The following is a 15603-nucleotide window of genomic DNA, read 5'->3' as shown; positions in this document are numbered from 1 at the left end:
AGCACGCAATTATTGGGGATTTGTTCAGTCTTTAAATGAAGTTGGGTCTTTAAGGGCCTCCCTGGTTGGGAAGCAGAATACCACAGAATTCAAAGAAGTGAAATGGTAGTCCTGACTCAGGTGGTTGAACAGTTTTCATGTTGCTTATGTTTAGACTGGTCAATTAGCAGTTCGTGTTTCATTTAGAAACTGTCTCCTTTAATACTTCTCTGGACATCTTGTGATAGTACTGTGTCACAAAGATACACAGGTTTAGAAGGGAAAGGCAGTTAAATCTCAGGATTTCAATATGTGGGTTTTTTTTTTTTATTTTTTAGCTTTTGTTGCAGCAGGGGTACACTGTGTAGTTACTCACAAAAGTAAAGAATAATAGTGTTTGTGAGGTTTATTTTCCAGTACTGATAAGTTGCTGAGTGGCCTGGTAAATGTTAAGCAGCCATAGGCTACACTGATTTTGTGGTTGACTGGTAGAAGAGCAAGAGATTTATTATCTGTCATAATAATTACTTTAAAAAACACTTTGCACTTACGTTATTCAGGAAGGGGAAGACATATGTAACTTGACATTTATTGGCCTCCAAGCTACCATGAGGTCATTCATGGCAGTAGCTACTGGCAGAGCACTTTTCTGCGCCAGCACCCAGCGAGACTGCAGAGAGAGCAAGGCTCTGAGCCTGGAGGGGGGCATGCCATTTGTGATTCCTCTGGCTCCCTCACTGTCTCAACATACATATCCTCCACACACACCCCTAGTTTGTTTTTAAATGGCTGTTCTTCCTCCTACGATGTTTCTCCCGTCTGCTCCTTTTTATTCCCAGCTTCCACCACAGTCCAGGCCCTCAGTTGTCTCTGATCTGTCTTATTACAATGACAACCTAGGGATTTTTCCTTTCCTTGGTTTCTTCCCTCTCCAAGTTAATATCTCTATTTCAAAACACAGGTCATGGACTCATAGAAAGTTCTGGTTGCCTTATTCCTCTGCTCAGAACATATCAGTAACCTCCTATTGCCCATGGAATAATGCCCAGATTGCTTTACCTGGGACATAACTTTTTCCAGCTCCATCCTCCAACCCCCTGTACTCTAGCCACTGAATCCTTCAAACTTTGGGCATCTTTCTGCCCCGTGTGTGTCTCAGACTGTGTTCTTACCTAGGCTGTTGTGACTCATGTGCCACTCCAAACAACACGGAGGCAGCTCATGCTTTAAAGCTCAGCTCAAAAGTTACCTTTTCATAGAAACCTCCCTCAGTTGCTTTAAGTCAGAGCATTTGCTCTCTCTACATTCCTATATCACATTATATGAATCCATTTTTAGGACACTTATTCCATTCTGCCTTGCTTTGTAGTTGTTCACCTCTTTCCCATACTTGTTGGTAAACTTTTCTGAGGAGAATAGCCTTGATTATCTTTCTGTTCTATTGACAGCCATTACAATGCCTGGCTTATAACAGGTGCTCAGCACCTGTTTGAATGTTATGTTTTGTGCTTTGTATGTATTTTTAATTGCTTGCCTTTTGGTCAGCAAATGCTCTTAGTTTTTCTAAGTTACTGGCATTGGTGCTGGGAAGGAAAAGTAGACTGTTGTCATGCAAGCTTGTATAGGTTGGGTAAGGAATGCCAAAAGCAGTTTGTACATGGCAGGCAAGTCAGGAAGGTAGAAGTAACATGAGATATGAAGTCAGATACCTTGAGGTTGTTTCTGTAGCTTCACCAGCTGTGTAATCTTGAGCAAGTTAATCTTTCTGAAACTTTTTTCCTAACTTGTAATGTGGTGAAAATAATACCTACCTATTAGGTTGCTGTGAGGACTAAATAAGATCATTTATTTTAGATGTAGTATCTAGGGTAGTGGTGGCATATGACAGTTAATCAGTAATAGTCATGTGTACACACTGCCTTCTCCACTCACGGCCTCTGCTGCCTCCATAGACTGGTTTTGTTTCACATGACCTTATACACACTGAGCTACAATGGCAGGAACAAAGCAGCCTGTCCATGGACTGACCTGAAAGGCTCTGCCCAGGTAGAGATGATCATTATTTCCTGCCTTGGGAGTTTAAACTAGGGGCTTCTGAAAGACTGAGTTATATAGCCGTATGGGAACTAAAAACTTAAGGTAAATTAGAGTGGGTCCTAGAGGCTATATTGGCCCTGTGCAAGGTGAGGTTATGAGAAGGCAGGGCAGGGTAAGGTGATCAAGTGAGTGCAGAAGAGATGCACAGAAAGGACCAGGGATGCTGAGGGGAAGGGGTAAGGGACAGGGAAGAGATTTTTTGCCACCAGAAGACAAGAGATGGCTTTGTGTGGTATGTGGGCTTTGTTTTCCTACCTCTCCTCCTAGGGCTGCCGCAGTCCACCTAGTCAGGCAGGCTGAGACAGTGTCCATAGAGTTGGTACCTGGTATGTTTCTCCAGACGGGGAGGTACTGAGGAATTGTTTGCAGTGTGGTCCACCTGTTCCAGGACTCTAGGTCCTTTTAGCACCAAAGAGGAATGGTAGGAGGAATGTTCTCCCTGGGAGGCTCAAATGTAATCACTTGGTGCACCAGGGCACAGGGTGCTGGGCTGGTGGATCTCAATCATGACTCCTGTGACAGGTAGGAACTTAGCATTAGTACCCAAAAGAACCAAACCAGAAAGCAGGGAGAGATCCACAGATTATGCAATTTATAGTTGACAATAAATGAACAGAATGAGGCTGCAAGTGTTAGAGTGACAGAGGGAAAAATCTTAGTTCAGTTTTGCAGTTTAGGCAATGGAACCCTGAGCTACTAAAATCCATCATCCTGGCCTAATTGTTCAGAAATAAGGTTTACGTAAGAGTCTCCTTTATACAGCAGGGGCTAAACACTCCCCAGATCTTCAGCTTCTCTCCCCTCCCATCACCTCAGTGAAGCACAAAACTCTTTATTCATGGATCTTGGTGTATACAGGGGTCCTGGAACCAACACCCCCCATATACCAAAGAATGACTGTAGGTAATTTTATTTCTTGAAAACTTCAGCCAAGAGAGAGGTTGAGTGGGGGAGGAAATACTATTGGCCTCAAGGCAGTTTGAGGCTGATCTCTAGTTCATTCAGATTTCTAGAAGATGAGAATGGATAAGGACCCTGGAAAGAAATTTTATTTTATCCCATTGGGCAACAAAGACTCCAGCAGTGGAAAGATTGCAAAGCTGGTTAAAGCTGGAGCTGCCTGTCTGGGTGCACTTCCCACTGCATCAGACTGCCTGTCTGCCCTGAAGATCCTAATGGTCATAGAGCCAGGCCCCTCCTGCCATGCTTGAGAGCAGGTGCCTCTTCCCATTGGTCAGGCTTGCCTGTGTCTTGGGTCACTGCAGTGTCAAGTATGTGCCCTTGCCCCTTATCAATTTTAGTTTAAAAATAAGAAACCCATTCTGCTCCCTTAGAAAGCAAGACCAGAGTTTTTATTGAGAACAATAAAGAGCTTTTCTTCATCCTTCGAGCTAACTGGTATCAGATCATAGCGACTGATTTTTCGATCTTAGAGGTCTTCTTCGGAAAGCAGAGTTTAACTTTTTAAGTGTGTGAAGAAAAGACAAATTTAATACCTTCAAGGTGCTTATTTAATCTACATTTGAATGCCACTCCATTCTTCAGTCATCTCATGATAGTCAACCAGAAGAGAATCATAACATGGTTCTCAGTTACTTTGATTCTGCTTTATATTTTAATCTATGTCTTGGCAGAGCTACGAAGGAAGTGATGTTTCTTTTTTTAACTCATGCAGCTTTTTGATGAAGCATCCTGGTATCTCCATGGGAGGCCAGAATAAAACCAAGATAAGCCTCCAATGTGAGTGCCAGGGTGAGGTTACCTAACTCGGCTTTGGACTATCCCCAACCCCAAATGTCCATGAATCCAAACCTCAGTATAAGAAGTGACCCCAGACTGAAGCAGCATCCAAGCAGGAACAAGGATGAGCTCCCATAATTAGGGCTACGGAGAGGCAGGGTGGTTTGTTGGTTAAAAACATGAACTGTGGAGTCAGACAGACTTGGTGCATTCCCATGTGGTACATTTACCACAACTAAGGAACCAACAACATTGGTGCATGAGTAAAGTAAGCACATTTTATTCATAGTTGATTTTCCCTAATGTCCTTTTTCTGTTCCAGGATCCCATCCAGGTTACCACATTACAATTATTATGTCTCCTCAGCCTTTTCTTGTCTGTGACAATTTTTAAGACTTGGTTTTGATTACCTTGACAGTTTTGAGCATACGGGTCAGGTATTTTGTTGAATGTACCTCAATTTGTTTTTTTCTTTTTAATAGTTTTATTATGATAGAATTCATATACCATAGAACTTATTTAGAGTGAACAATTCAATGGTTTTAAGTATATTTGGAGTTGTGTAACCATTGCCACAATCAACTGTAGACAAATCTTCACCCCAAAAAGAAACTCTGTACCCATTAGTGGTCACTCCCAATTTCCCCCCAAATTCCCCTTCCCTAGGCAATCACTAATCTACTTTCTATCTCTATAGATTTGTCTATTCTGGACATTTCACATAAACGGAATCGTACAATATGTAGTCTTTTGTGACTGCTTTCACCGAGCATGATGTTTTCAAGGTTCATCCATGTTGAACGTCCATTCCAGAGAAAGTCTATTCATTGAAAGGTGCACGTAAGGAGGAATGGGTGTGGGGGTGGGGAGGCTTATACATAAAAACATACTCGGACATATTTTATCTTTGGTTAGTTTGTTTCTTAACTTTAATATTGGGTTACTGTCACTAATTAACATGTTAATAGTTACCCGATTGGGAAAATTTATTTATAAAAACACAAACTGGTTTACAATTCATCCAAATCAACCTAAGCTTGGGCAAACTTTTTCTATGCCAAATGTCAAATTTTGCTGTCAAATGAGAGTTAAAGGGAAGAAACTTCTATGATTTCTCAATTATTAAAATTCCTTAGTTTCTTCTTCTGGCCCTCCTAACTCTTTTAGGTTTGGTATTCATGATGAGATTTTAAATCAATATTTAAATGAATATTTAAAATATTTTTCTAAATCATAAATTGTAACTGAGCACTCTTTAAGAACAAATGCTAGAAAATTGGAGGCCAGTAAATATGAGTTAGGATAGGGCTTTTGGGTCCCATCTCACCTCTATCATTCATTGCAATAAACTTGTGAGACTGAGTGAACCAGTTGTTAAGGGAAATAGAAGAGGTGAAGCCAGCTGTAAAAGAGCTGAAGCATTACTAAATGACTCTACCATCCGGTTGATATATGGCCTCAGGCAAATTTACTTAACCTCATATAATCTCACAACTCTATGAACTACGTATCATTATTATTATCTTCAGTTTGCAGATGAGAAGCAGGCACTGAGTGCAGCCTTCAGAATCAAGCCTGGGCTATAGAAAGTTATATATTGGTTAAATAAATATACATGAAAAGGATTGAAAGATTTAACAAGCTAATTGAGGCCATATCGTGTGACCTTGTCTGTGCTTTGAAACCATGCTTCTGAGTCTTGCGGCATCTGAGGAGCAAAGATGGCTAATGTCAAGTTATTCCAGATTAATAATTAAATTCAGGTCCTCAGCTCCTTGATCCCTGGATACTGCACATTTTTCATAGATACAGTCTTAGAAGAATTGCAAGTTTGGCGACTTTTACTGTAGGAGCCGGGAAAAGAGGATGAACTATCCCCCATATCTAATCTCTACCTTGACTTAATATAAGCCGACCCATATATGTAGACAAAAATATAATGTACTTTCCAAAGTATTTTGTAACAATACTCTAGAAGTTAGGAGATTGCAGAACAGGGATATTATTCTATGAAATTTAACTTCTGGTTCCTAAAATCTGTCTAGTCCACAGAGCTAATATTTTTTTCACTGAAAATTAAGAAAATAGAGGATCTGAAGAAAGATCTGTATTTTAAGTAATAATTCTTAAACTTGGCAAATTTACCCACATTTTTGAACTTTCAAAAGCTGAGACGCTTTGTTTTAGAAAATGTATTGACAAGTGTATTAATACTGTGTCATTGAGCTTTGGAAAGCATAAAGATTTTATCTGTCTCTTCCCTATTTCTCCCTTTCTAAACTGTCTTCCTTATGCATACTAGAGAAGTGATGTCTACTTTGAAAAATACTTTCATATATTTATTGAAAATGTGTTTCTCGGTCTTAATTTTATTGGTACATTTCACAGTTCTCTTTATAAAGGAAAACTGTTCATTAAGTTAACTTTAATTCTGTGTCTCCCTTTCTTAAGTTTATGTAATGATCCAAGGACATACAGATCCTTGACTTACAAAGGAGGATCATGGAAGAATGTTTTTAATAATACAGATAGCAAACCTCAATTGTCCATCCAAAGGAGGATGGTCAAATAGGGTTCATGCATAATCTAGTATATACATGTAGCTGTTTAAAGGGCAAATAAGCTCTATGGCCTGATGATATAAATGCATAATCATTTATATTTGAAAAATATATAATTATATATAGAAAAATGCATAGAAAAACTATAAATTCACTAAAGTAGTTATCTTTGGGATAGGTGAGTGGAAAGGGGAGAGGGATTGGGCGTGAACATTTTACTCTTTGTTCTGTATGATAGAACCTTTAAGAGAATAAATTAATTATTATTTCCATTTCTGGTATTATTTTGAAAGTCCACACTAGGGATGCAATGTATCTTGCCTTTTGTGTAGGTGGATAGAATATTGCAAAACTGAAGAAGAAATGTCTTCCTCTTGAAGATCTTTTTCCCACTCTTCCATCTGAGCAGTGTTCTGGTACACATGCTTTTCTTCTCCAGTGGCTTGTAACTTATGAAGGTCTTCCGTTGCGATGTTAATACTTCAGATTTATTACTGCATTTTCTCCCATCAAAATTTATTTGCCCCTCTCTCTTTCTCCTGGAGCTTTCCTCCCTATTAAATGAAAATGGGAACAACAAAAAGCTACTTTAAAAGCCTTTTGGAAGCAGAGCATCAGTGAATAATATATTAAAGAATAACTTTATCTTACCTGATAATACTTTAAAAATGGATTTTTTTCAACCCATTTAAACCCAATTTTAACCCATTCCATATAACATGAGTACCTCCTTCACTCTGTTCCAGGCTGGGGTTTGGTGATGCTCCAGGTGGCCCAGTCTAAACCCAAAACTTAAGTATGGGTATGGAATCTCTGTCCTGACGCCCACACCCTGCAGTGTCCCAATGATCCTCTTAAATTTCGCCATGTGTAAAGGCTTCCTGAGGTAGCCAAGCCACTAGATGTGGGATAACCTGAGTCATTTGCACTTGTAATGCCTGGAAGGTTAATGATGGCCAGGTCTTTGAGCACAGGCAGTTCAGCATTTTTACCCTAGGAATGGCAACTACTGGCAAGTTGACCTCAGGGTGTAGGGTGGGAATTGAGTCTGTGGCCCTTCAGGTACTCTAGGCCCTGGGAAGTGGCTCTCATAGCTGCCCATCTGCCCTGCTCACCTTGACCTTCTGCATATCAGGCTCACTTTCCCATCTTCATCAGGGATGAAATCCCTGGTAGCCAAATCCTTGGCAGTATGATCCCTCCTCACTCTCTGCCATTCCTTCTTAATTCCTCTTAGAAGTTCAATGTCCCCCTGACTAGCAGTTTACTGTTGTGCTCTCACAAGTGTTAGTCCCAAGCAATGACCCACAGAGCAAAGAGTCTTATTTATATTTTATCTCCAATACTTAGTCTGACACATGGCAGGCACTCCATGATTGTGAAAAGAGGGAAAAAGAAAGGCAGGCAGCAGTTTATGAGAAAGAGAAATTTATTCTGATTTCTTTGGGTCCCTTCCATGTCTGACACTCTTTTTCTCTTGCCTTCTTGCCCTTTCTCGTTTCATTTTCAATACCACTAATCTTAGTTTTTCTTCTCTCTCTCTACATCTCCATTTCTTGTTTATTCTCAATGTCTACTTCAACTCCAATATTTGAAGCTTCTTTGTAAGTGTGACAAACTCATGGTATGTCTCAACCTATTAAAAAAAATTTGTTTTTTTTTTTGAGACAGAGTCTCACTCTGTTGCCCTGGCTAGAGTGCCGTGGCGTTAGCCTTGCTCACAGCAACCTCAAACTCCTGAGCTCAAGCGATCCTCCTGGCTCAGCCTCCCGAATAGCTGGGACTACGGGCATGCATCACCATGCCCGGCTAACTTTATATATATATATTTTTTAGTTGTCCAGCTAATTTCTTTCTATTTTTAGTAGAGATGGGGTCTGGCTCTTGCTCAGGCTGGTCTCCAACTCCTGACCTTGAGTGATCTGCCCGCCTCGGCCTCCCAGAGTGCTAGGATTACAGGCGTGAGCCACCACACCCGGCCAAAAAAAATTTTTTTTAACTATGATAATCAGATCACATGGAAAACATCATTTGACCAACTGCAGGGGCAGGGCCCGCTGGCTCAATAGGTTGAAGAAATTAGTTCTTTCCCAACCTTGTCCTTCTGAATCCAAATGGGCCATCTAGGTTTGTCCTAACCCAATTTCTCTTTAGGTTCTTCTGTAGTCACCCTAAAGCTTTTCCAATTACCATCAACAAAGGCACTAACATTTTCAGGGTCCCAGATCCTTATCCTGTGTGCACACTAGCTGGTTCCTATGACTAACTGGCCACCCAAATTTTGCCTACTATTTGATTCCAATTTCATTAGTTGCCTTAAAACTCTTCCATTTATCATCAACAAAGGGACTAACCTTTTTCTCATACTCTGTTGCTTATTTGATGTGGACACATCCAGGCTTATCCCTGTGGATAAAGGTTGTCTAGTTTATCTTACCAAATATTTCATTGTAGGCCCCTCCATAGTTACCTAAAATCACTTCCAATTACCATCAACAAAAGAACTAACATTTTCTGGCTTGTTCCTGTTAACTAAGATTGGTCGCCACGTTTTGTCTTATCACCCTTTGACTCTACATTTCTCAGTAGTCTCTTACACTCCTGCTATTATCAGTAACAGGAGGGCCAACACTTCCCAGGGTTTAGTTCTCACTAATGTGGGCCCCACCTGGCTCTTTGGACTAAAGCATACTTTTTAAAGAGGCAACCCCAATTCTTAGCCCAATTAAGAAACTCTTTCCCTATAAGCTGAGGAGGACTCCCTGTCCAACACCACAGCTTTTGTCCTTATATTCCTACCCATGCTCAGAAATCAACCCACCAATGTTGACACTTGTCAGTTCAATGTTCCCAGATCTAGCTTGGGTGATTCCTGTCTTCTGTGTATCCTTTCAGTAGTCCCAGAGGTGTTACTGAATAAGGGGTAAAACTAGAACCCTTGTTACATACCCATTGTCTGGCAGCTTCTCCCTTTCCTCATACTTTCTTATCTCATTGCTTTATGACACTCCCATATCTCTCCCTCTCTTTGTCTCCATGGTTTTCAGAAGTGACACCAGAGAATCACTCAATTAGAGTGAAAAGAGTGCCAGTTTTCTCAAATTCAACAGAACAGCCACTCTAGCCCAGGCAACAGAGCAAGACTCTGTCTCAAAAAACAAACAAACAAGCAAAAAACAGAACAGTTCCTGATGTTCTGATCCCAACCTTAAAAGAAAATGACCAGTTCTCCAAAAGCACATGCTTCAGCTGTTTCCTGTGGTTCTTTGAGAGCCACGTTTCACCCCCCTCCATCACCCTTTTACCTTCTCTTTATCAAATGAGCAAAGAAAAAACTCAGACATTCCGTCCCCCCACCATGGACCCAGCCTACTGCTGCTGAGTCTGAAATTACCCTGTGGCCCTGCCATTCTACAAATCTGCCTTGGGCACTGGGAAGCTCTGCCTTCTTTAGGAGAAACCTTAAGATTCTGGAGCTCCTGTCCCCATGCCCTGTCCTAAGGCTGGTAATGCTTTTCCTCCTGTAGAGAGGGGAGCTCCTTAACTATACCATATGTAGTGTCTCATTTTTCTTTATGTTTCAATACCCAGCTCAAGCCTCAGAATTTTTCTACCTTGTACAGAGAAGAGGCACTAAGAAATCTCAGATCTCACAAGTAAAGATCTACATCAGTCAGAGCTAAAGCAGTTATTAAGGAACTGACCATTATACACACACACCCAAATTATGAAGTGAATTGAGATTAGAATATTTTGCAATGAGTCCAATATTTTCAATGAATCCCCTTCCTCTGGAGCATTCTTCATTGCAGATTGTGTCTCTGGGCCAGCCACACTGAATCTGGTCCCAACCACTTTATCAGTCCAAACCCCATAATGTTTCTTAGCTAGATATGCTGCCCCCTCCATTGATTGTTGATTAAAAAGAAATCAGTCTTTACCTGTTTTGTTAGACAACCTTATACAAACTTTAGGTCTCACGGCACAAACTCCTCGAAGTTTGCCTGGGCACATGCCACATGCAGATTTTAGTGCTTTCCCAATTCTATTACCAGGGGTTTGAGACAGCCTAGTTTTTTACAGGCTATATTGTAGTCTACAATGGTATGTTAAAGGTATGTTAAATGCTAGACCATTTTGAGTGCCTCTAGATAGCATCCCAGGGAGAGCTATTTCCAGTTTGGTAAGAGTTTTTTTTGTTTGTTTGTTTTGTTTTGTTTTTTTGTAAGTCATAACTGCATATTGTATTTTGTCAAATGCTTTTTTTTATTTAATACACCTATTGAAATGATTATATATATGGTTTTTCTCCTTTAATCTGTTAATGTGATAAATATATTTGTAGATTTTCTGGGTTTAAGCTACCCCTTCATTTCCGGTATAAACCCAACTTGGTCAAGATGTATTATCATTTTTATGCTCTCTTGGATTTGTTGTGTTAATACACTGTTTAGGATTTTCCATTTATGTTCATGAGTGAGATTGGTTTGTTATATTTCTTTCTCATGTTGTACTTGTCTGATTTTGATCGTGAATTTATACTCATCTCATGGAATACACTGGGGTGGTGTGTCCTTGTTTTCTTCTCTGGAAGAGGCATTGCAGTATAGTGGCAAAGAGTGTGGGTTCCCACAGTGCCAGAATGTGTGTGGACGGGTCATGTAGCTGTAATTCCCAGGTACAGCAAAGGTCTGGGCCTTGGGTCTGTATTACCCAAACTCAAATTCCTTTTCAGAAATCTCCATATGATGCAGTCTATTAAGTTAAACACTTTAAAAATAATTTATGTGTAAACTTTTTTAAATAGCCAGGTTCTACTCACTGTTGAATGACATTACTATGATCACAAAGATCAATGTTTCCACTTTAATCATAAATGTTATAAATGTCACTATAAAAATGTAGACTTGATCTGGTATCCGTAGAAAATAGCTACAGAATGTTAAAATATTTACTCTAATACCTGAATGCCCACATGATATCCTTTCTCCTCAGGAGGCCAGATAGAAAATAAAGGAGAATTTTTAGAGGTGCAAATTAAAGGAAAAAGATTCATAGATATGTGACTACTTCCATTGCATGAGATTTCCCTCATGTTGCCCTGTGTCTCTCTAGCTGTCTAAGAGAAACCAAACCTTTATTTGTTGGCAGGGTTGTCCTCAGAGCTTCAGGACTAAATAGACATGGAGAAGTATTGTAAGATACTTTACTAGTGTTTCAGTGCTTCACTTTCACCATGTCTCTTGCTCCTCTGCTTTAGAGGGTGACAAATGAAACATCAAGGGGAAACCTCACTTCTCTGCTGTCAGGAACAGATGTTAGAATGTTCAGAGCTGTAATTGGTTACAGTTTTTTTTTCAGATTTCTTTCATCTTATAATTTTGAATGAAGCTCAAAAGGAAGCTGCCCTATGAAGCTAAAACTTTGAAACTCAAAGATTCCAAATGAAAGTGTTTCTGTCTTGTATATTTATATTTTTATATTTAAAAACTTGAAATTTTGCCATAGCCTCAAGCTCAGAAATTCTTTCCTCAGCTGTGTCTAGTCTACTAATGAACCTACCAAAGACTTTCTTCATTTGTTACAGTGTTTTTGATCTCTAGCAATCCGCAAAATTTCTTTCTTAGAATTCCTATCTCTCTGCTTTCATTACCCATCTGTTCTTACATGTTACCTACTTTCCCATTAGAACTCTCAGCGTATTAATCACAGTTTTATAAATTTACAGTCTGATAATTCTAATATACCTGCTATATCTGAGTCTGGTTCTGATGCTTGCTCTGTCTCTTCAAACTGTGTTTTTTGCCTTTCAGTATGCCTTGTAATTATTTGTTGAAGCCAGACATGATAGACTGGGTGAAAGGAACTTCAGTAACTAGGCCGTTAGTGGTATGGTGGTAAAGTGTGGGGGAGGGGAGTGTTTCCAGAGGCCTATGATTAGGGCTCAGTCTTTCAGTGACCCTTTACCTCTGGACTGTGAACTTCACATTTGTTTCTCAGCCCCCCTCCCTCTATCTTAGGTGGAACAAGATGGCTAGAGGAAGCTGGAGTTGGATAGTTCCCTTCCCTCACGTTGGTTAGGCTCTGATAAAACTCCAGTAGGTCAGGCTTTGATGACATCGTTTCTCCTTAGGGCAGGTCTTGTTAAGAACAGAATGCTCTGGCATTTTTCAAAAGATGGTTACTTTTCCCCTCCCCCTGCTGGAAGAACAAGGGGATTTTTCTTTGATATTCACTGTAAGAAACTTGTAGAGCTCCAGGAACTAAAATTCACAAAAGTGTGAGACCCTCTTAAAGTTTTTAACCTCAGAAATTTGTCTACGCTGAACCTCTAGCATTTCAACAATTACAGTTCAGGGCCGGCGGGCACTGTGGCTCATGCCTATAATCCTAGCACATTGGGAGGCAGAGGCAGGAGGATCACTTGAGGTCAGGAGTTCAAGACCAGCCTGAGTAAGAGTGAGACCTCATCTCTACAAAAAATAGAAAAATTAGCTGGGCATCGTGGCAGTCCCAGCTACTCGGGAGGCTGAGGCAGGAGAATCGCTTGAGCCCAGCAGTTTGAGGTTGCTGTGAGCTATGATGATGCCACGGCACTCTAGCCTGGCAACAGAGTGAGACTCTCTGTCTTAAAAAAAAAAAAAAAAAAAAAAAAATTACAGTTCAGGTTTCCATTCCTGTGGAGGTTTCTGCCCCAGTAAGTTGTACTTCTCTGTATCTGCTGGTCTTTCTAAGTTTTGAGGCAGCAGTTTTCCCTGGGATCTCTCTTCTCTGATGAATCTCAGAAGAGTTGATTTTTTTCATTTGTTCAGCTTTTTACTTGTGAGGACAGAGTAGTGACTTCCAAGCTCCTTACATGCCTGACTGGAAACCAGCAGTTGGTTCTTCACAGAACTCTTTAAAGTTAAAAAAACTTTTAAGTTAATTCACTCCTAAGTTCTAAAAACACTTTTCAGAGATAGTAGTGTGCTTAGTAGCCTGGTGGAAAGAGTACTTGGTGTTTGGAGACAGGCAACGTAATGGTGATTATATTTATTACAAGAGATAATGTCAAAACAAAGCAAAACAACCCACTGATCTGCATTTGAGAGAATTAACCAGAGAACCTAAAGCACTGTGAATAGTTTGGAAGGAAAGTAAATGCAACCAAAATGCAAAGTATCATAAATTTGTTGTGGTAAATTTTATGTGTCAGCTTAGGCTAAGTTATGTTGTGTTAACAAATAGCCCGGAGGTCTCAGTAGCTTGTGATAACCAAAGTGTATTTTTCACTCAGGCTCCATATTGCTTGTAGGTCAGCTGTGGCTTTGCTCCATGCGATCTTTATTCTGCAACTCAGGATGAAAGAGTGGGCTCTTTCCATGACATGCCAGTCAAAGGAAAAGAGAAGCTTTTGTTAAAAAGAGGCAACAGCACCTCTGCTCACATTTCTTGGCCCAAAGCAAGTACTCTGCATTCAATAGGGCAGGGGTGAATATAGCATAGGAAAGGGAACTACAAGTCACACGGCCTCTCATGACATCAGTGTGGTGGAAGGTAAAATCTTCCCACAGAAAGGGGCAGCACATATTTTAAATATTAATACAATTTGCCATATAGGTTCTACCAAGTTCCTCCCTAGTTTATTTTGAGCTGGCTATTTAGAATTCTCTTATCTAGTACTGTGATCACTACTGTGAGAAGTTTTTATTGGCCACCTCCATACCTACTTTGAGGCTGAGTTCCTTTACATTCAGTTGCTAGAGGATAAGGGGATAAAGGAATTCCTCAGAGAAATGTCTTTGTGAGAAGTCTTGGGCGTGTGGTGAGATGAAGACACAGCAGTTTCTCTCAAGGTATTTACAGCCTGGTTTTCTAAATAGTGCCTCTCCAGGAAGTCCTTGGTGTAAGCATATGTTCCTGGAATCTGTGAGACAGATGGCAGAAAAATGACTCCTCTTTTATTCCACATCGAGTTTGGTTCTTGAGAAGCATGTGATTACCCCTGTTGCCATCAGAGCATTTGTGTAATAACAAGAAAGTATGCTGGTAGAATGATGGTCCGTCATTTCACCTGTGTAGGATAAAACTGCTAAATGGGCAGGATTAGGAACAAATTAAGTATAGGTAAGCTGTATTAAATAAATGGGTGGAGAAAATGCCAAGGAGTGAAAGCAAAAACTGCTTGTTTAGTAATAACTAGAGTACAAAGCATCAAAAACAAGTCAAAATATTAAAATAGAACGCCATAGCTTTGCAGGGGCCACTAATGATATCATACTATAAATTGAGGAATACGACTCTTTCGATTCTTTTTATTTATTTTTTTAATCTTTTTAGAGATGAGGTCTCATTCTGTCACCCAGACTGTAGTACAGTGGCACAATCATAGCTCACTGCAGCTTCAAACTCGTGGGCTCAAATGATCCTCTTATCTCAGCCTCCCAGGTAGCTGGGACTACAGACATGCACCACCATGCCTGGCTAAGATTTCTTATTTTTTGTAGAGACAGGGTCTTGCTATGTTGCCCAGGCTGGTCTCAAGAGATCCTCCTGCCTCGGCCCTCGGCCTCCCAAAGTGCTGAGCGTGAGCTACCATGCCCAGCATGACCCATTCAATTCTTTTTTTTTTTTTTTTTTTTTTTTTGAGACAGAGTCTTGCTCTGTTGCCTGGACTACAGTGCCATGGCATCAACCTCAAACTCCTGGGCTCAAGTGATCCTCCTGCCTCAGCCTCCTGAATAGCTGGGACTACAGGTGCTCACCACCATGCCTGGCTAATTTTTTGTTTCTATTTTTAGTTGCCTGGCTAATTTTTTCTATTTTTAGTAGAGACGGGGTCTCACTCTTGCTCATGCTGGTCTCAAACTCCTGAGCTCAAGCGATCCTCCTGCCTTGGCCTCCCAGAGTGCTAGGATTACAGGCATGATCCACTGAGCTTGGCCCGATTCAATTCTGTAAACCTAAAGTTATAAAAGGCTTCAGTTAAAAAAAAAGTTATTGTAGTAATTCCCCTCCCACCCTTAACCTTATGGGATATGTTCCAGGGTCCCCAATGGATGCCTGAAACCTTGAGTACTACTGAACCCTCTCTATATAGTCATGAGTTGCTTAATGACAGGGATATGTTCTGAGAGATGCATCATTAGGTGATTTTTGGTTGTGCAAACACTGCAGAGTGCACTTACACAGACCTAAATGGCATAGCCTACTACACACCGGGGCTGTATGGTACAGCCTAGGCTCC

This window comes from Eulemur rufifrons, chromosome 7 (assembly GCF_041146395.1).
Source record: "Eulemur rufifrons isolate Redbay chromosome 7, OSU_ERuf_1, whole genome shotgun sequence".
Taxonomy (NCBI): domain Eukaryota; kingdom Metazoa; phylum Chordata; class Mammalia; order Primates; family Lemuridae; genus Eulemur; species Eulemur rufifrons.
The sequence above is the reverse complement of the archived record's forward strand: the minus strand, read 5'-3'. Positions refer to the sequence as shown.